Source organism: Prionailurus viverrinus, chromosome C1 (genome assembly GCF_022837055.1).
Source record: "Prionailurus viverrinus isolate Anna chromosome C1, UM_Priviv_1.0, whole genome shotgun sequence".
In the NCBI taxonomy this organism is placed as follows: Eukaryota; Metazoa; Chordata; class Mammalia; order Carnivora; family Felidae; genus Prionailurus; species Prionailurus viverrinus.
Genome location: NC_062568.1, coordinates 63,387,073 through 63,408,840, shown reverse-complemented (window position 1 = coordinate 63,408,840; position 21,768 = coordinate 63,387,073).

The following is a 21,768-nucleotide window of genomic DNA, read 5'->3' as shown; positions in this document are numbered from 1 at the left end:
AAATGATTTTTAAATTCATATATGGGAATCAAGCTCTAAACCTAGCTAAACGTGTTTGGGGGAAAAAAGCAAAGAACAAAGAGGTCTTGTTCAACTAAAAATAAATATTTTTATATAAAGTCATGGTAATTAATATAATGAGGTCACAGGGTAGAAAAGGGCAAATTGATCAATGGAACTGAATAAGAATCCCAGAATCAGAAGTGTGCATACAGGTGAATTTGTTAAATGGTAAAATATGCATTGAAAACACATCATCAAAAACAAACTATTCCAAAAAATGATATCTGGACATTAGCTCCACTTATTAAACAATAATAAAAAAAATAAAATCAGACTCAACAAAAAAACATACTCGGACATAAATTCCAAGAGAATTAAAACTTACATAGAAAAAAATAGGATATAAAAAATAACATCTTGTGTCCTTAAGATGTTAAACAATCAGGAGTTATAAAAGAATAGATGAATTTGTTTTGCCAGATCAAAATTAATACCTCTGTGTACTAAAGACATCATAAACAAAGGATAAAAAGAAACCACACGCTGGGGGAAGACATTTGAAATACATATCAAAAGGCATGAGAATCCAGAAAATTAACAAAAAGAAAGAAGAAAAAAGAAAAAAAAAAACCTCTCACATGTGATAAAAACACAACCAAATAGTAAAATGAGCTAAAGATGTGAACAAATACCAAAAAAAGAAAACTTGAATTGCCAATTAACACAACCATTTGGAAAAATGTTGACACATACCAGTATTATTAAAATACTATTTCATACCAATCAGTGTGGCAAAAACAAAAATTAAGTCTGTAACACTAAGTGTTGGTGAGGATTTAGGTAGCCCATTAATTGCTGCTGGGGGTATAAATCATCAGGATCAATTATGAAAGCATTGTGGCAGTACCCTGTAATAAAGAAAGCGTACAACATTTAAAATCCTGCAGTTCAGTTCCTGGGTATATATCTAACAACAACATAAACTACACAAACAAAACCCTCATAAGGGGACACAAATTAAAATATTTTTGCAGCATTATTTGTAATAGTGAAAACTTTGAAACAACCAAAAAAAAATAGCGTGTAGAGAAATGGATACATTTTGGTATAAACTTTAAAAGCAGTAAAAGTGAAATACACATACACATAGCTAGATAAAATGATATATACCATGATGATAGATAGATCAATAGATTAACATGGATCGATCTCAAAATATAACGTGTAGGTTTTTTTTTATAAAGAAAGCTATAGAACAATATGTATAGGCTGATAACATTATGTAATTTTTTCAAACACATAAGCTGAAAATAGCATATCTTGTTTATGATTATATATGCAGTAAAAGTATAAAAAATACATGTACAATTTGTGAATGTAATTACCTTTGGGGACTAAAGGGAGGGACTATAATGTTTTATTTACTTAAAAAGTATGAAGCAAATATGACAAAATATTATTCATTAATTCGGGATGGGAGTGTTGTCTCCCATGGAAAAATAAAGCTATAAGGAGGGGCTATGTAATATTTCTGCTTCCTACACACTCAAAGAGTTAATGTCATATCTCATTTCACACAAGTTTACCTTCCAGAACTTGAGTTATGGTTATTTTTCACATTAATATTGGAATAAATTTTACTTTAAACAACTTAAAATATCTACATTTAAGAAGCAACTGACTCCTGAGCTTACACAGACATAAACTGGTGGGGAAGATTTAGGTATTTGGAATCACTAACAGTTTTATTAGAACTGCAGGCAAAAATCAGGAGGGGCTCTCATTTGGAATCCTCCTTCCCCTCCCAGTCAGCCACAGAGCTCTGATATTCCACCAACCGTTATTTCCTCCTGACCACCCTCGTTCTTGTCCTCTCATTGCCTTCTTTTCTACTATCAGGGGTAGCTATACCTATTAATATTTTAATATACATGGAATTTTTAACACCTTTCTAATCTAACAGGACATCCAGCTAAGATGCAGAAAGTTTTGATAAGAAGAATGGGAATGAGAAATACCCTGTGTCAGAGCATTTACTAATTAATTTGGACTAAGTTTGGATTAGTGGAGAACAACTCCAAAACAACTTCAAAAGTCTCGATAGTTCTTCGCTAAACTATCTGGAAGATGTTACCTTCTCGGTACCATTGTTGGGTCAACAGCAAATAAAGGCACACAAGCTTTTCACCATCATACCATCTATTGTCCAGGAAAAGTTACAGCGCCCAGGAACCCCAGGGATTTGTTTTTCATTTGCCTGGATGGGGAGAAAATGGAATGTTGGTGACCACTTAGCAAAACCTACCAAGGCGTAGGCCACCATTAAGGCTGGGGCCTAAAGAGGACAGTCAAAAAGGACAGTCAATGCAAGGTTGGAAGGAGGGGTGAGAGGTACAGAGAAGTAGACTTCCCAATCCCTACCTAAAAGTATCTCTTAATAGATCCAAATAGTTGTTTGACATATAGAAATTGGGGGGGGGGGGAGTAGTTTTAGCCTAATGCTTTTAATGTAGACGTGAGTGTAATACGTGCAAGATGCCCTGAATCAGAAACACAGGACGGGCTCATTCAGGACTTTCCCGTGTTTAGAGACAATTCAAGCAAGGTCTCTTCTATTTTGCTGCTGCCTGCAATTGACAAATAGGTGCTAGGTCTTTAATGATTTAATACGCTTGTGAGAAAACACAATAAGCAAAGAGGAGTAGTTCATTCCCATTCTTTTACTTCTGTGGATTGGATCCAACATAAGAAAATGAAAATTTGTTGATGTTCCAGAAATACTTTGAGCTGATCTTTAAAAATGTTTTAAGGGCATTTTATTATCTTCAATGAAGCTAGAGCTTTGTGCAATTACACCTAAAATTAATCTCATTAGGATGAGTGTCTTTACCAAATTTATTTATTATACTATGGCCTCCCTAATATATTTGATTCTCTTCTGGCCATCATTTAATTGTAATTATCTGTGCTGGCAGTTCTCTAAGTGAAGTTGTATACTAGATATTTTTTTTATGTCCAAGGCAATTTAATGCCAAAATGTATCCATGTTCTGTAACAAGAAATTCTAAACAAATCTTACAGAGCTTGTCTGCTTCTTTTATCTTTTGTAAAAACTATCGGTAGTTGCAAAAAATAACATAATCTTCCTCAAGCATGGTATTTAATTATTGGCTCATAATATTATTAAGTTCAATGCAGCAACTATAATGAGTTTGTGTTCAATTCTGCATTCAGAATCAAGATCTAGGGATTAAGTAATCTTCTTACATTCGTATTCATAACCAAAATCCAAAAGCACTATCTCCATTTGATAAGATGTAAAACCTCAAGGAAATTGCTATGGTCAGCCAGATCTGTAGTTCTAATTTTGATGGTACAGATAATATGATAAACTTCTGTATGATTTTTTTTTCTTACAGTTCATTTAGACCTACTGCATTTCTTTGCAGGCATGTCTCTGATAGCAAAGCCAGAAGTTGTTTTTCCCCCCCTCATCTTTCCCTTTTTTTTTTTGACAAAGAAAGAAAACAGAGTCAGCGAGTAATCCTTCTCTTAGAACAAGAGCAGCAGAGCCTTTTCAAGAACCTTCATTATTTTATGTAGTAAATGTTCACAGCTCTCAAATTTATTGGCATAGCTGTCAACATGTATATTCAGTTTGATAATAATGTTCCAGCTTAACGAGGCCTCTTGGAATTATTTATTATTAAATTTCATTACTTTCTGCAAATGTTCATGCTGATTAAGCCCACCCTTTCAGGCTCTACCACACTTAGACCAATCATAGTGTGACGAGAGCTAACGTGCTTTCCACAGGACCTGTCTTGTCGACTCTTTAAATATAATTTAATGAAATGTCTGTTGACGTAACTTTGGAAAGTGGAAAAACTCATTTATAAAATCAACCAACCATACCCGAAGAACATTTGCACTCTCTGACATGACAAGAATTACTTCAACATTTTGGACTGTTTTTGAATGGAAAGAATTGCCATGTGTGGCATTTGCCAAATATTCTGTCCATTTTACAGAATGCTACAAACGCAGCTCATCTTTCCTGGAGAACATCACTCCCAAGGCTCAGCTCCCCATAAAAAAATGCTTTGAAATGTGTACAATGACATAGAAATATATTATGATATCATCTTTACGGATGTTGACAGTCAGAATAGATCTTGCCAAACTCTTGATCATTTTGAAAGGTAATAGGTAAATGCCATAGGAATATACCATATATTATCAATACTGCCATAGGAGGAGGTCTAGAGAGTAATTTTATGCACAGAATGGAGGAGGCCTGCACATGAAATATACATGTGTCCACATACACATCCCCACAAACTTATGTGATATATGTAATTTCAAACATGGAATATGAAAATGCTCAATGCAATAAGAATGAGAGGTGCGGCAACAACAGAAAGAGTGTGGAGCCATTAAAATCTTCATGGGCAAGCTGTGGGGTAAGAATATTCTATTTTGAAAAGAATGACAGTCCAAATCAGGTTGAATTTGGGGTGCTCCCATAGTACCTTTGACTTCTGTTTCTGCACGAACCACATCTTTATACTTATTCATTACTGATTTGTCCTTCTCACTTTTCATGAGTTCTTTGAGGTCAATGACCTGGCCTTTTTTCAGGTTTCATTTCCTTAGAACCTAGAAGAGTACCTAAAACATCAGAGGTGATCAGTAAATGTTAAGGAGATGAATTAAAAATATAGAAAACAATTATGGCCAAAAAACAACTTTGGAAATTTCCTTACATACAAATTCGTTTAAAATTATTTTCGTATTCCTAAAAATAAAGGCGGTACTGATGAAGATGGAGACAGAAATGTGTTTTCTAAAATTCTGAAAGATTATTTTATCATCTTTCTTTCTGATATGGTTTGGTTGGAAATGTATCCCTTATTCAAATCAGCAAATATTTGAATGTCTACCTTACTAGGTAGCATCAAGATGATAGAAAGTAATATATGAAATACATTCCCTACTCATGAGGACACATCGTTTGTTTCAAATGCATGCTAATTTTACAAAGCCCATTTCAACATATCCTCAGAAGTGTAAAATTTTGAGAGAACTGCGTGCTGTGAGAATCGAATATTTTTCTCTTGGAAGAGTTCATGGAAAAGGCGTATTTCAAGTTGCGCTTTGAAGTGCAGCAAGATGGTGAATAAGTGAAGGAGGCCTTGGGCGAAAATAAAAGTCTGCTTCTAGGGGAGTAGATATGAAAAGGAGGCCATGAGAGCCTGCCCCAAACAAACAATGATCAGCAAAAGTAGAACCCAGAAAGGTTTTGGAGACAACAGTTTCCCATTTAAGACAATTTGGAATGTAGGACATTAGGAGATTATGATAAAGAATGAAATAATCAAGAAATGGGCTTCCAGGTGATTCAAACAATAACAGTCATTTATTCTTTCAACCAAACTTTACTGAATGATTTTTATGTTCACATAGAGAAGGGGAAAGAAAAGGATTTTAGAAATAGTATTTTTTTAAATGGCACTTGTTGAGCTATTTTGTGCCAGGCCCAGTGATTTGCATATATTATCTCAAGCTTTATGGTAATTCCTTTCGCAAAAGGAAAGCGAAGTACAGAGAAGTTATCTGTCCCAAAGTCACAGAGCTATTAAGTGTACTTGAATCTTTCTGTGCCAAATACCTATGGTCTTTTCATTCCCGATCCCCTGCCCCTTATAGTCTGACATAAAAGACAGAGAGAGAGAGAGAGAGAGAGAGAGAGAGAAAGGGAAATAGGACCATTAAATAGCAGGTGAAAAAGCAAGACACAGAGGCAATTGCAAAATGGAAGAGTTTAATCAAACTCCTGGACAAAACAAACACGCAAAAGAATGCTGGAGAAACAGGAAACAAACTATTTCACTGACAAACTTACACATCCATACATATGTCTACAAATCCAGAGTCTCAGTTAATCATTTAAGCTATTTTGAATCATCTGACAACTGCTATTTTATTCACCTACAATGTTTACCCACAGATATAATTGTGTCATGCTGAGTTTGGGATGATGTTAGAGCACATAACTCAGCGACAATTGGAGTTATACGAATAATCTTCAGAAAAATCTCTCCAACAGACGCAGGACTGATAATCGCCCTCAAACAGGTGGTGTCCAGGACCTACCATAAGAAGAATTGATCAATCCCAGAGTTAAATCCAGACTCTTGACATGGTCTTCAGCCTATTGTTTGCATTCACCATGATTTTTCCATCTCTAACTTAAGGTCCAAAATCTCTTCTTCAGTTTCCTGTCTTTTATGATAATGCACCAAAATTAAACAATAAACATGAATGTTCTATGGGAATCTGACTCCATAGTCTCCAAAAAGTAAGTAACTAGATTCAATCCTATGGGGCACTGGAAGAGGCTTGGCAGGTACTTTCTGCCGAGGAACATAGTACTTTGGCATCAGTGGTGTGTGTTCACGCTGCCAGTCCTTTAATCAACCCGTGGAACATATTCGGTGCAATGCCTGGGCAACGCCTGGCCTTAGAAAGCATGGCGGCAGGAGCATCTGCTGAAAGAGCCATGTTGAAAAAGATCTTAGGCCTCGGAATCAGATGCTCTATGGTTTGAAAGCAAGATCCAGTACTTTATTTCTCCTCCTTCTCTTCTGTGACATCAGACTAGCAGAAGTTCCCATCTGGGTTTTTTTCAATGATTTCAATGAGGTAAACCATGAAAGAGCTTATGATTGTACCTGATACTTAGCAGAGCTCCTGCAAATAATAGTTATTCCTGATAGTGTTTGATTTGCCTTGTAACATAGCTAAGAAAGCAGAAGCATGAAGAGTTTAAATGTCTTTTCTGCTATCATACAGTGAAAAGACCTGGACTGACTCCAAATTTGTGTTCATAGCTGAGAAGAATCTCTGATCTGGAGAAAAATGCATTTTAAAAACATGAATTTAGGGGTCAGAGTTGCTAGGGCAATTTCATAATTTTATAATTAACTAAAAATAGCTTTATTATGTGCCAGGGGATCTCAACAGCAGTCCCAATTTGATCCGGACATCTACGCTTCACTGCTTATACTTCACAACAAACCTTCAAATTGGAAAATTCACTGAAGTAATTAAGATTTTTAATTGGAAGAAAAAGTATACAATTTGCAAAATGTATATAATTAGCCCTCAGACCACTTACTGATCCAACACATAATTTCCCAAACAATTGCACAATTCTATACATAGTCTTTGCTAAAAATGGAACCATATTATTAAAACAAAACAGCCAGAATTAACTTATAGGGTAAATGTGTCCTGATCGAATTATATTCCTACTTCTTGGCATTTAACCCAATTCCCTTTAATGTTTCACTTCTTTCTTTAATGCTTTCAAGCTTGTTTTTTTATTAATTATACAAATCATTAGTATTAAAAGACAATATAACGGTTTCAAGAAGTAGCTTCACAGACTATCTGCATATTTAATCAACTGCCTCTAAATTTTTAATCATTTGAGTCCAGGTTCTTGTCTTGAAGCTTAACTTGGTAACAAACCTACCAACTGGTAGAACTAATTGGTACAGAATCAGTCAATAATTTATAAGGAAAGGAAAAAAATATTGGATGTTACGAAGGTATAAGACCACCAGCAGCAGTTATTTCTAAGAGGGGACAGCAAAAGAGCTCTTGGTTCCACAAATTCATGGCGCACTGGTGACATCCACTGGCTGTCCTTTGACATTGTCCAGATTCTTTGGATTTTTAATCTAAGACTGGGGGTGAAAATCCGTGGGTTTTACATACTTATGCCTTTCTTTAGTGTTCACATTATTTGGATTAATATGTCCGTTACATTTAGGACATCATGGGTTCTAATTTTTAAAAGCTTGAAATTCAATAATCCATGAGAATCACTCTGTATATTTTGAGTTAGAGGACACTGATGAAGCTCCTTACCTCTGTGAGTTTGAAAGAAGACAAACTAAAACATAGTGACAGGAGAAAATATCTTCACCTGTTGTATGATCGGTAAATATCAATATTGTCATTTTATACTGAAAAGAATTTGGTAAATTGCCTTGCTGTAATTTTGAAAGCAGTGAAACATTTGACAAAGATGAGCACTAGAGAGGAATGGTCAAGTGCATTAACATAGAGCCTCTGAACGGGTAATAAGCATCAGAATCTGGATTGCTTATTACAGATGTAGATTTCTGGACTCCACTGCAGAACTGCATCAGAATCTTTGAGAAGTTTCTAATGCAGTTTGTTCAAAACTGCACTTAGAAGAACACTGCACTAAGAGAGAGACTGTCTTATTCCTAATGCTCCAATTCCATACAGCACGCAGATCATGTACTATTTTGGTCATCCTATCGGGGGCAACACGGAAAAGAGGTTCAACTTTGTCAGTGGAACAAATTCTTTTTTTTTAATTATTTTTATTTTATAGAGAAAGAGAGAGCACGAGCAGAGTAGAGGGACAGAGGAAAAGAGAGAGAATCTTAAGCAGGCTCCACAAACAGTAGGGAGCCCAGCGCCGGGGCTTGACCCCACAACCCTGGGATCATGAACTGAGCCTAAATCAAGAGTCAGACACTCAACCAATCACCGAGGCACCCCTGGAACAAATTCTGTAAATATTTTTTTTGTATTATGTTACTTTCTAAAATATGATCATCAAACCATTAAAAAAATTATTATTTTTTAATTTCTTCAAATTGTCAGGCAGGGCATATAAGACAGAAATCACTTATGATTATATACAAATAAAAGTCAGATGCCCAGAAAAAATGAGGTTAAATGGGTGGAGGATAACTAGTGTGAAACACTCAAAGGCAATGCATAATTTATACTCACTATACATATCAATGTGTTAGCAGTACTATATTAGTGGTGGTAAAATTATAGGTGATTTTTCTCTTTTTTTCCCCTACTGTCATCTGATTTTCCTCTAATGAAGTTGTGTTATTTGTGATATTTCTTTTAAGTTTAGGTAAACATCCCTTACATGTTCTGGGGAAATTATGGTTGTGCAGGAAGGAGTCAGGGGCGAATTCAGCAGTCCTATGATATTTAATCAATCGTCCTCATCACCATTATTTTCATCATCGTCCCCCTAAGTCCCATGACTAAACCTTCAATCAATCAGAAGCTCTGAGGATGATTTTAAGAATTGAATTAGTGCACAAAGAGTTTGGCTATTTACTTGGAAGCTATGATTTAATAACTTTAAGTTAATAATTGTGACTTGGGGTAAAGAACAGTTTTGAGAAAGACCAAGAAGTTAAGAGATGTAAGGGCAAGAAAGGCGAAGGCTAAGCTGTTTTCTATGAAAACCCAGGAAAAAGTATTAGAGACACGGGGTTATAAAATGGTACGAGCAGGAGAGACAGCATCTCGTACTTAGTTAAAAGGAAGAAAACTATTATTTTCCATTTGGGGAAGAGACTGAAAATTAACCAGGGAGCTTGCAATTCTGGGTAAGTTATTTCTTTTTACTGTAGTAAAATGTCACAATGTTACAATGCATAGCAACACCGAAAAAAGGAATGTCCTTTCAGAAAACATGCTCAACAACCTGCAGGCTCCCAAGGCCCTGGGTAGGATTCCTGTGTGTTTGGGATAATGTTGCTGTAAGAGGACTGAGAAGTTTGATGCTAAAGCTGCTTTGGAATCTTTACTAGTCCTTCAGGATAAAAGCTGAAAGTTAGCCTAGACCTGGAAGATACAAATAGGTCTCTTTTAAAAAAATTTTTTTAACGTTTATTTATTTTTGAGTGACAGAGAGAGAGAGAGGATGAGCAGAGGAAGAGCAGGGAATGGGAGACACAGAATCGGAAGCAGGCTCCAGGCTCTGAGCTGTCAGCACAGAGCCCGACGCAGGCTTTGAACTCACGAAATGTAAGATCATGACCTGAGCTGAAGTCAGACACTTAACCGACTGAGCCATCCAGGCACCCCCAACCAGGTCTCTTTTAATGAAAATTCTCTAGTTCTTTGAGTTACAAAGACCAGAGCCTATGGAGAGAGCTCAAATGCAGATTTCTCTTCTTTCCTTCAGAAATTGGCAGGCAGGCATCCCACATGTTTTGACAGAAGAGTAACATGCTCAGATTGAAACACTGGATGGACATGACACCCAATTATCCACACGTGTACCTTACTCTATAGACAAAAATGCCAGTTCACATTTAAGCAAACTGAAAAAAATAGTATAAAATGACATGCCTTTTTGACTCTAAAATTAAAAGAGATTTATCTTTCTTATTATAAAAAGTATACCCATGCATAAAAAAATTATAAAGAAAAAAAATAAAGCCAAATGTAAAGTCACCCCAAAATCTCACCAATGTTATATTGTAGGCAGAGCAGGGTCAACTACTTGCACTATCATTTTGTGAACTTCCTTCCAGCATGTGCACGTGCACGCACACACACACACACACACACACACACACACACTTTTTTTTCTCAAAAATTGTGGAGGTTTTTTTTCCATATCAGTGAATATAGATAAATGATCATTCATTATGATCATTATGACCAATCCCCTAGGTATTTCTTGTTTCCAGTTTTTCACAATTATAAATGATGCTGCAATAAACAATTACTCTTGCCCACCTTCCAATCCATTGTCTACATAACCTTAGAATAAAACCCAAATCCTTCTCCTTGGCTTCAAAGGGCCTGGATGGTCTAAACGGTACCTATCTCTCTATCTCCCCCGTTACACACCATGTTCAATCATTGTGCTTCTCAGCATGTTGTATTATATTTTGCTTTGGGCTTTCACACATATTCTTTTCACTGCTTGGAAAGCTCTTCTCCACAGGATTTTTACATGGTTACTTTTTAAACTGTTTGTCTCTCCTCAAGTGATACTTCCCTACAGAGATCTTCTCTACCTATCTTATTAAACGTACAGTACCCATCCTCTTGTTCTTGTTAGTAGCTCCTTCCAAGTATCTTGAAAACATTTTTAAAATTTGCTTTCCTGTTTTTGTCTGTATTCTCAAAGAGAAGAGACACTCGACAAGATCAGTGGTTGTGTCTTTCATGTACATCAATTCATAATCAAGCATATAGTAGACACTAACAAAGTATGTATCACATGAATGAATAAGTGAACAAATGGATTGATGAGTACATGTTGATGCTCTACTTGACAAATTTTCTCCTTAGAGTAAGTTTCTAGAAATAGAATTTCCAGATAAAGGGGAATGAACATTTTCTATTTTTTTTAATAAATATTGCAAAATATTATCCATCTATAAAAAGAGAAGGATATTTGTGACCACATGCGTGAACCTTGAGGACATTATGCTAAACAAAATAAGTCAGACAGAGAAAGACAAATACTGTATGATCTCACTTCTATGTGAAATCTAAAACACACACACACACACACACACACACACACACACACACAAACTGAACTCCTAGATACAGAGAACAGATTGATGATTGCCAGAGGTGGGGGGTGAGGGATGGGTGAAATGGGTAAAGGTGATCAAAAAGGTACAAACTTTCAGTTATAAAATATATGTAAGTTCTGAGAATGTAATGTACAGCATGGTGACTATAGTAATGAGTAGATCTTAAAAGTTCACATTACAAGAAAAAAATTGTAACTACGTGTGATGATGAATGTTAACTAAGGTAATCTTGATTATCATTTCACAAAATATAAATATAGCAAACCATGATGTTGTACACACGTAAAACTAATAAAATGCTCTATGTCAATTATTTCTCAATTTTTTAATCACAAAAAAATATATATATCGCCTAACTCTTCTACCAAAGTATGGAGTCCTCGAAATTCCCACCAGTAACACGATAGGAATGTTTAACTTCCCCCACATCCTTGACAACACTCGATACCAATCTGTTAGGAAAAGAAATAACCGATTAAAATTTAAATTTTAGTTGCTGAATGCTAACGAGACTGAATATCTTTTTATAGGTTTACTGGCTGTCTATTTTTCATAACGACCACTTGGCCATTCAATAAGAGAAGAAAAATTATTATTTTTTGATTCCAATATCCACATCCTTCACTTCTTAACTATATTAATCTCTAACACTGTGAAACTTATTTTTCTAAATGTTGTATTTTTCCTGTCTTTTTATATTTAATTTTTCATGACATTTTATATAATTTTCAAAATTTTATTTTTATTATTTTTTAAGTATTTAAATTCTAGTTAGTTAACATATAGTGTAATATTTGTTGCAGGAGTAGAATTTAGTGATTCATCACTTACATATACCACCCAGAGCTCATCACAACAAGTGCCCTCCTTAGTACACATCACCATTCAGTCCATCCCTTCCTTACCTCCCTAATAACATTCATATCATAGGAGTCCCAGAAGAAGAAGGGAGGGGAAAAGGGGCAAAAGTCTTATTTGAGCAAATTACAACTGAAAACTTCCCTAATCTGGGGAAGAAAACAGACATCCAAATCCCAGAGGCACACAGAACTCCCATCAAAATCAACAAAAGCAGATCAACACCAAGACATATCACAGTAAAAATTGCAAAATACAGAGATAAGGAAAGAATCCTGAAAGCAGCAAAGGAGAAGAAATCCCTAACCTACAAAGGAAAACAAGGTTAGCAGCAGCCCAGAAACTTGGCAGGCCAGAGGGAGAGGCAGGAAACATCGAATGTGCCCAATGGGAAAAATCTGCAGCCAAGAACCTTTATCCAGCAAGTCTGTCGTTCAGAATAGAAGAGATAAAGACTTTCCCAGTAAACAAAGACTAAAGGAGTCCGTGACCATTAAACCAGCCCTGCAAGAAATATTAAAGGGGACTCTTTGAGTGGAAAAGAAAGAGCGACAGCAACAAAGGCTAAAAAAGGAACTAGAAAAAATCTCCAGAAACACCAACTTTACAGGTAATACAATGGCACTAAATTCTTATCTATCAATAACAACTCTGAATGTAGATGGACTAAATGCTCCAGTCAAAAGACATAGGGTACCAGGATGCCTATCTATTTGTTAACTGCCATTTCATTTCTTTGTTTTTTGTTCCATTGGAATGTATGTCTTACTTACTGATATATGACAACAGTATCAATATTTTATCCAAATTTTCTTTTGTTACCATGCCCTACACATAGTGGTATCCTTTTCTTTTATATAGGTTTTCATTTTGTATGTGTCAGTGCCTTTTTTTATTTCTGGCTTTAATACCATGATTAAATACAACCATGACTTTACAAAAATATTCCCCCATAATTTTCTGATGTTTTATGATTTCATATTTTATGTTTAAAGGTTTTTGAACTATCTGAAATTTATTATGGCATAAAGAGAGCAGTAAGGAGCCATGAGATGCTAGTTGTCCCATTAAACCTAAAAAAGCAACTGTTCCCTCATTGATATCTGCTTCCATGCATATTCTTGATTCTTTCTCTGGTTTCTTATCAAAGAGATACAAATTTGCTCAATGATACTTGAGTGCAACAGACCTCATCTTCATAGAAATTCAAGGCATGGTTCTAGGCAATGAGGGTTGTGGCTTGATCTGGTGGTTAGTGCCATTTGATCCTCTAGCTAAAAATGTTGCTGTGAAATGGATCTTCTGACATCAGAAAAAAGGCCCCTTGGTGCTCTGAGAAGTCTATTCCCAACTACAGGTTCTGCCACAAAAGCCCTCATCTCTGCTGTCAGAGGTAAAATGCTTCAGTCTAGTGTCCGAGGCATCCTCCACTCACCCACCCGTCCGTGGAGCTGTAAAAGGAACACACATTTCTGCTCCTCAAGGAAAACCCCAAACAATCATCTCCTTCCTAATTTAAGCTAACCTATATTTCTCTCTCCTTTGGTTAGGCCATTTCTACTTCTTGCAACATAGAAATTCCTTTTTTCCTCTTTGGATCATCTATTTTTACTACCCTTCAATAGTCAAGATGTTAGCACCTTTTTTTTTTTTTCCAGATGTGTAGGATACAATGTATAAGAGTAGCTTAGATGTTTACACTTACAAGGTTGGTCTCTGCTTCCTGAACTAATAATAGGAAAATTAGTAGCTTTCTTCTTCTCTGGTGAGGCTTCAGCAAAGACAACAAAAATAAGTGGGATTAACTAAATTATACAATGATCACATCAGTCTATTTAAAAATTATTCAATCACTGTTACTTTATGGTTTAATATCTGTTGTAGTAACTAACACCTCACCATTTTCTAAGTGTTCCTGGCTATTTCTTGTATGCTTATTCTTCCAGAGTTAAAGTAGATAGATGATAGATAGATAGATAGATAGATAGATAGATAGATATACATATAGATAGAGATAGATATAGATTTTTCAAGGTCTGGAATCATTTGCTCATGATGTGTTAAAGGAACTCAGGATCTAAGAGTTCCGAAACTGATCTCATATTCAATTCCTCCTCATCATTGTACTGAGTTCATTCAACAAGTCTCTACTGAGCACTTAATATCAGCCTTAGACACTTTGCTAAATTCTGAGGCTACAACCAAGAGGAACATAGTCCTTCCTTGCCAGGAACTTACACTTAATAGAAAAAAAAATCAATGAATAATTCAACAGAGAGTGATGAGTGTTAAGATGGAAAAGTTGAAGGACTATATTGTTGGATAATTTAATCTAATCCATAGTCAAGAAAATTGTCCTGAAGAAAGTAATATTGTCACAGGAGCTCTAAAAGGGCAAAACAGTTACTTGAATTGGAGAGAAGGGTAAAAGAATGTGTTTAACATAAAGGGAATGGTACGTGCAAAAACCTGAAGTTAAAGAGAACATTTCAGAATAGAGTCTATTTCAGGGAACAGACTGTCTGGAAAATAGAATGCAAGGGAGAGTGGCTAAAGATTATGCTAGAAATACAAAGGTGAAAATATGAGAGCCTCATAGTTATGTTAGGATTCTTTATCCAAGGGCAATAAGAAGCGATTGAAGCTTTTAAGTAGAAGAGTGCCAAGACCAGTATTTTTGAGAGATGACTGACAGTAGAGTGCAGGATGAACTTGGGGAGGGAGAGTAGGTGTGGAGAAAAATCAGAGGAAGAAACACGATTCAAGAGTCTGCTCTGGTAGTCTAGGAAAGAAAGTGGTCTAGATTTGTGTAATGGCAATGGAAGTGGAGAGAAATACACTTGGTGTTCTTTGGATGTGGAAGGTGACAGTTTCTCAGTATCTTCTAGGTTATTGTTTGGGAAACTGAATGATGGCACCATGTTTACTGAGCTGTGAGGCTCTGGTAGGGACCAGGTCTTGGGGGAAGATAAAGAGATCCATGGAAATGTGGAGTTTGATGTAACTATAAGATGTGTAAAGGAAGACGTTGAATGGGTAGCTGTGTAGCAGGATTCTTGCACAGAGAGTCATGACACTGAGGCTTTTCTTTCCAGGAAGCATCTTTATTTGTGCCAGCACTGCTCGGGTGGGTTCATACCTGAACAACTGGGTTTCGAATGCCATGTGGTATAGTTTTTAAATATGTTTCTACTTCCTTGTCTTCCATATATGGCGACACACAAATATGTGGTCTGATTAAGTGGTCTCATGTTACAAGGTCATGAGGGATGTTGTCACGTACACGTATCGCCAGGTTGCCTTGAGGTTGTTTTTTTTTTCCCTTTCCTTAAGGGAAGGGACCCTACCACAGCTGAATATATGGATCTAAAGTTCAGAAAGAAGGCACAGGTTTTAAAGCCACTTAGTATGTGAAGTCATGACATTAAAGGAAAGAGTCTTCAGGGACAGGGTAAAATAAGAAGGGAGGGGGTTAAGCCTAGGATCTAGCTAAGCATAGCAAAATTTAAGGGATGAGCAAAAAGGAAAATGAGTTGTAAAGAAGACCAAAAAGAGGTACCCAGAAGGATAGGAAGAATATAAGAATTCTGTGGACATGGAAACCAAAAGAAGGGAGTGATTCAAGGAGAGAGTGATAGCACCAATGTTGGTGAAAGAACACGTAAGAACGGCCTGAAAAGTTCCCCTTTCAGTGGTCCTGCGGTTTCAGTGAGGTAGAGAGAGGTCAGTGATTTTGAATAATAATAGCAAGTGAAGAAATGGTGATGTGCAAGAAGGTATATTATAAAAGACAAGGCCAGGGAGTGAGTTAGGGTTCATACTAAAGCAACCAAGGGGTGACTTAAAAAAAGACTATAAAAAGTTCAAACTATCTGTCAGCTGAGGGTAGCCTGCCTTTTCATTTTTCTATAACAAACTACCTCCCCTCAAAAGGCCATCAATGCCCAACTCAAAGTTTCTGACATTCGGTCCTATAGTTTGACTTTCCTGTTTCTGCCCCAATTTTAGTGGTGGTCCACCTTTATAAGCCACCTAAAACTTGATGTGGAGTGTAGTCATTTCTCTGGACTTTCTACAACACTCTTCCAAGTCTATTGTATGTATGGAGACTTCACACCAGGTTTGGGAAGACGGAAGTTGTTAAATTGTAGATCCACAGAGCAAGCATCCTGGAAAATATGTACTCCGTATCCATGTTCTTAAGTTCTTTTTGCCACCTGGCCTCTGGACTTCCTCAGTGACCATTTTCCTCTTCAGCTTCCAGCCTCCCACTGTCTGTTAGGTCCCTGGATTCATTCTCTTACCACCTCCCGTCTTGGCTTTCATGCCCAAATTCTTAATTTCCTGAGCAAAATGAAGTTCTTGGTATTTAACTGTTTCCTTCAGCATCAAAGCTTCAGGCCTACCTTCCTATAAAAGAAGATGTTCTAAATAAAGACAAATCCTTCTCTAAGAATTTTGATGACATCTGTTAAAATTATAACTTTTTCACCATTGTAATTGTCATCGTCTTCCTACTCTCCTCGGCCCTGAACCTACTAAGCATGTTTTGACTCCTCTCTTTACTTCTTCCCCATCCTTTTCATCCCATCACTGACATCATTGATGATTCCTCCTCCATAAAATAATTTTTTTTCATGACCATGACTCTCGAGTAGGCTTTATGATTATTGCCAAGATCATTGCAAAGGGTCATCATTCTTTGGTACTCTGCCCCATCTTAGTCATCTTAAACACAGCTGCTCCTGTAATCCAGACATCATCAGGGTACTTCTATCCTCTAATTATTCATTTATTTAACAAACGTTTCTGGAAATTTCCAATACACAAGGCAAAGTAAAAGGATGAATGGAGCCCATTCCTGATTTCAACCAGGTAAAAATTTAATAGGGTGATACGTTGAGGTACCTGACTATACCTTTCTATAACTAAAATGTAAACCACTTTGCTGGGCACCGAAGCTCTCCCTAATGCTGTAACAGTTTGCCTTTCTAGTCCTATTTGCCATGACTTCCCTCTCGGTCACAATACTGTGTATACTTCAGTTACAACGAAGCTATCATTTGCTGAAAAACTTTTAAATTCAGGGGCCCCTGGCTGGCTCAGTTGGTAGAACATGTGACCTTTGATCTCGGGTTTGTAAGTTTGAGCCCCACTTTGGGTGTAGAGATTACAGAATAAAATCTTAACAAAAGACAAAAAGGAAAACTCTTAAATTCAATCTCATGCTGCCTGGCACAGCCATTCCCTCTTTGATGGCACCACACACTCCTTTCTCCAAGGTTTTGTAAATGTTAACTCCTGCAGCCTCAGGACCCATCTTACTCCTCCCATCTTCCGGCAAGTATAATCAATGTTTCTCTCCCAGTGTATTAACTGCATAATACTTACCCAGCCTGGCTTCCAGGATAGATGTTTGTCTATCTATACCCTACTCAGTTTTGCATCTCAAAAGTGTCTTTCACATAATAGGCACTCTGTACATACTGAAGTGAACTTGACAAGCACACGAGGTAAGAACACCGTTTTCAGCCTTTAATCAGATTGCTAACATGACAAGAGCTTCTGAGAGTAGCAGAATCCATGCGTGTACAAATAGGGACACATCCATCCGGTGAAACTTTATTAATCTCTCAAGGATGCACCAATGACCTAGGAGTCTTTTCATCTTCCTCCACTCAGCTGTGCATTAGCCCATTTCCTGTGCTGTCCAGGCAGGACCTCTAAAGCAAGTTTTCCATCTTCTATACTTCCCATCCTACCAATCACTTTCATTTGAGAGAAGAGAGATGGAATATCACTTTATATTGTTAATCAGCCAAGTGGAAGAAAGCATGGGAATCTGTGAGTTCTGGTGCAGGCAGGGACAGCCCACAGAGTCCCTGTGGATGGACTGGTCACCCACACCCCCAATGTACTGTAACCATGGCTACTTCCATTAACAAAGTCTCACATGAAGGACTAAAACCAGCGCAGAGGCACAATGTATAATATATGCATAATGTGCCTTCTTGGCAGGAAGGACAATCAAGTGGTAGCATAGCAAAGGCACTCAGTGGTGGAAAGGACAATACTCCAGGGAGGTAGAATACCTAAAAGTACAATCACTAATGTAATAAAAAATATATATCAATATCTTAGATAGAATTGGATAGCTATGCACTTTACATGAATGATTTTATTTAACCGCCCCAACAATTTAAGAAGTGGTGACAATAAGGGGCGCCTGGGTGGCTCAGTCAGTTGAACGTCTGACTTTGGCTCAAGTCATGATCTCGCCAGTTGACGAGTTCGAGCCCGGCGTTGGGCTCTGTGCTGACGGCTCAGAGTCTGGAGCCTGCATCCGATTCTGTGTCTCCCTCTCTCTCAGCCCCTAACCCACTCGCATTCTGTCTCTGTCTCTTTCAAAAATAAGTAAACATTAAAAAAATGTCTTTAAAAAGTGGTGATAATGATGATGGTGATCCCTTCTCTAGAAATGAAACTGATTTGACCAAGGCTACATAGCTACTATGAAAGGGGCTGGAATTCAAATCCAAAAAGTATGACTTCATGACTATAATCTTAACTCTAGTTTCTAATGCCTTGTGTATTATGGGGATTGAATTAAGAAGTGGTGATTGTTTGGGAGGAACTGAGTGGCTCAGTCAGTTAAGCATCTGACTCCTGGTTTCAGCTCAGGTCATGATCCCATGGTTGGTGGGATCTAGTCCTATGTCCAGCTCTGTGCTGACAGCACAGAGCCTGTTTGGGATTCTCTCTTTCTCTCTCCCTCTCCCCTTCTCTCTCTCTGCCCCTTCCTCGCTTGCTCTCTCAAAATAAACTTAAAAAAAAAAAAAAGAAGTGGTGAATTTTTTATAATTATAAAGGAAATTGACTTGGAAAGGGCTAGCCACCTGATACTCCAACTGCAGAAGCAAATACTGACGCTGGTTAGAAATTCTCTTGGATGCCCTTTCTCAAGGTGGGGGATCTCTGCCATGAACTTTGGGGTGAGTATAGTTATGTGCTTAGCCAAGAGTCTTGCTTTTCTCTGGTTCACATCTATTTTGTGGCCTGTGGTATATGTGATTAAAGACAACACAAACAGTGTCTGAGTTCCAAGCATGCCTAATATCACAGACAGCAAAAATCTGGGAGCAGGTCAGGCAGGGATCTCCTGTGGGAGTTGATCCATCCCACAAGAGGCAGAGGCAGGTATGACAGTTTGGCTGAATGTTCAATAAATGTTACAACAACCCTGCATCTCAAGCAAATTATTCTATGCCTCCCCGGCGGGGGGGTGGGGGGGTGGGGGTTGGGGGGGTGGGTAACACTGACTGAGAATCACCCACTGTGTTCTCTAGAGAATACGAGACAGAAAACTGGAGACCTTCCATGAGCAGAAGTCAACAAAGCCAGAAGACACAGTAGGCCATACTACAGCACCGTTTCCAACTGGGGTACATATAAAACTGTAGCTATGTTTCTATAATTAGTTTGCTTTGAAATTCTGTTTTATTTATGCATGAAAAGACATTCTGGGAAGGGGGTCCATACGTTTCATCAGGCTGCTAGACAGATCCAAGGCATAGGAAATCTTAATAATGCTGGGCAACAGAGAGGACAGCTTTGTAAATAGAGGAGCCAGCTTGAACCACCAAGTTGTAACCATTACCAAGGACAAACTTTCCTTTTCAGAGAAGCCATAATCCAGGGAATAGTCTAATGTCATTATCATAATACAACTACCATGTAGAGTTGGCATTGCTGGTGATCAAAAGCCAGTGACCCCACAGGGACACTGATTAACTGATGTTGACCACCGTAATAAAGTTAACACAAAAATCTCCATCTAATATACTCAATCAGTCAGGGATTACACCATTATACACGTGAAGCGAGTAGCTTTTCTGGGAAAGACTCCTAATAATTTTTATCTTGTTTCACTGGGTTTCCTGAATGCTTCACAATGATTACTTAATTCTTCCATAAAAGAAAATAAAAACAACACAGTCTGCAGAGTTTCTTTCTAGGAGAGTGAAGCACACTCATTCCAACATATGAAAAGAAAAAAGAAGAAAATAGAGCTGATTTGTCCCAATCCTTATCCGAAATGGTGTAAGATAATAAAACTTGGCTGAATCAAATGAAAAATAATCCAAAGATAATTCACATTTCTCGTGGAAATCCATTTTAATACTGTACTAACTCTGAATGTGTCTGATATTTTTGGATTTAATTTCGTATTAGATTTACACACATGTACACACAAACATACACATTTAAAACCCTATTTATCAGAAGGAATCACGAAAGATAATGTCTACCTTTCCTCAGTAATTTTTCTGGACTCATGCTTTAAGATCAAAGTAAGCAATTACATACAACATCTGGGCTCCACAATAAATTTAGATTATGAATGAAGTCAGAGACACAAATAACAAAGACAAGCATAGATTGGTCAATTTCTGAGAGTCTAGTCTTTAAAATAGGACATTCTCTGATACTGTAAATTTTAACTGGGTGCAAAATGAGAAAATGCATTTCAATTCAAAACACAAACTATTTTTATAAATTGGAAATAAGTCAGAAATACACAGGACTCTTCCGAAAGGTTGAAAGGGCCAGGGTGTTGACCTCTCACTCTTCCACGTAGAGATCCTGTGTGTCTTCTGAGCCCCGTGGACACCACCAGATGGCTATTTTATAACATCAGATTCATGTTCTAAGTTTCAGTGCTTTAAGAATTAGGTTTGCCTGGGCTGAAAGTAAACTGAGTATTTTCTATATTCCAGCATTTTTTTCAGTAATAATTGGCTTATTACCATTTCATAAATGTCTTCAGATGCTTTGTTGCCAAAAATATATAGCCTATATTTAAAACCAAAGTATGCATTTTTGAAATGTTTTAAAACAATCATCCTAACTTTCTTACAGTGTTGTTATAGGATCAGAGGAGATGGCACATTTTGAATGATTTTAACTTGGTGTTTTTCTTTTCTTTTCTTTTTGTGAACAATGAATAGCCATCCACAAAAAGTGGGAAGAAAAGAATCACAGAATCCCAACAAAAACTTCCCAGATGGCCTCAGAGAGGCGATAAGGGAGGTAAGTGTTTCAAGTTTCCAAAGTCTTTGGTTTCCATAATGATGTTGCCAACTGAAAAGAGAGTAGACAGAGAATAGGACGAATTTGCCTATTAGGATCTTTATAGATTTTGAATCTTTGATCTCACCAGATTTGATGACAGGCCACAAAAGCATGTGCTAATTATATAAATCCCTTCCATATCCTGATCATTTTCTTTAAAAAGATAGCTCCAGTTAGTATTTAAGTGAATGAAATAAAACACAATCAATAATGTGCCACTAATAGGTACAATACCAGTGTTAAGTATTATAGGATAGTTAATGATTTAAAAACCTAATAAAAGTCATCCTGAAAAACCAACATACTTCAAAATAATTTTAAGCCGATACTTGAAAATATGATTTGATTTTAAGGT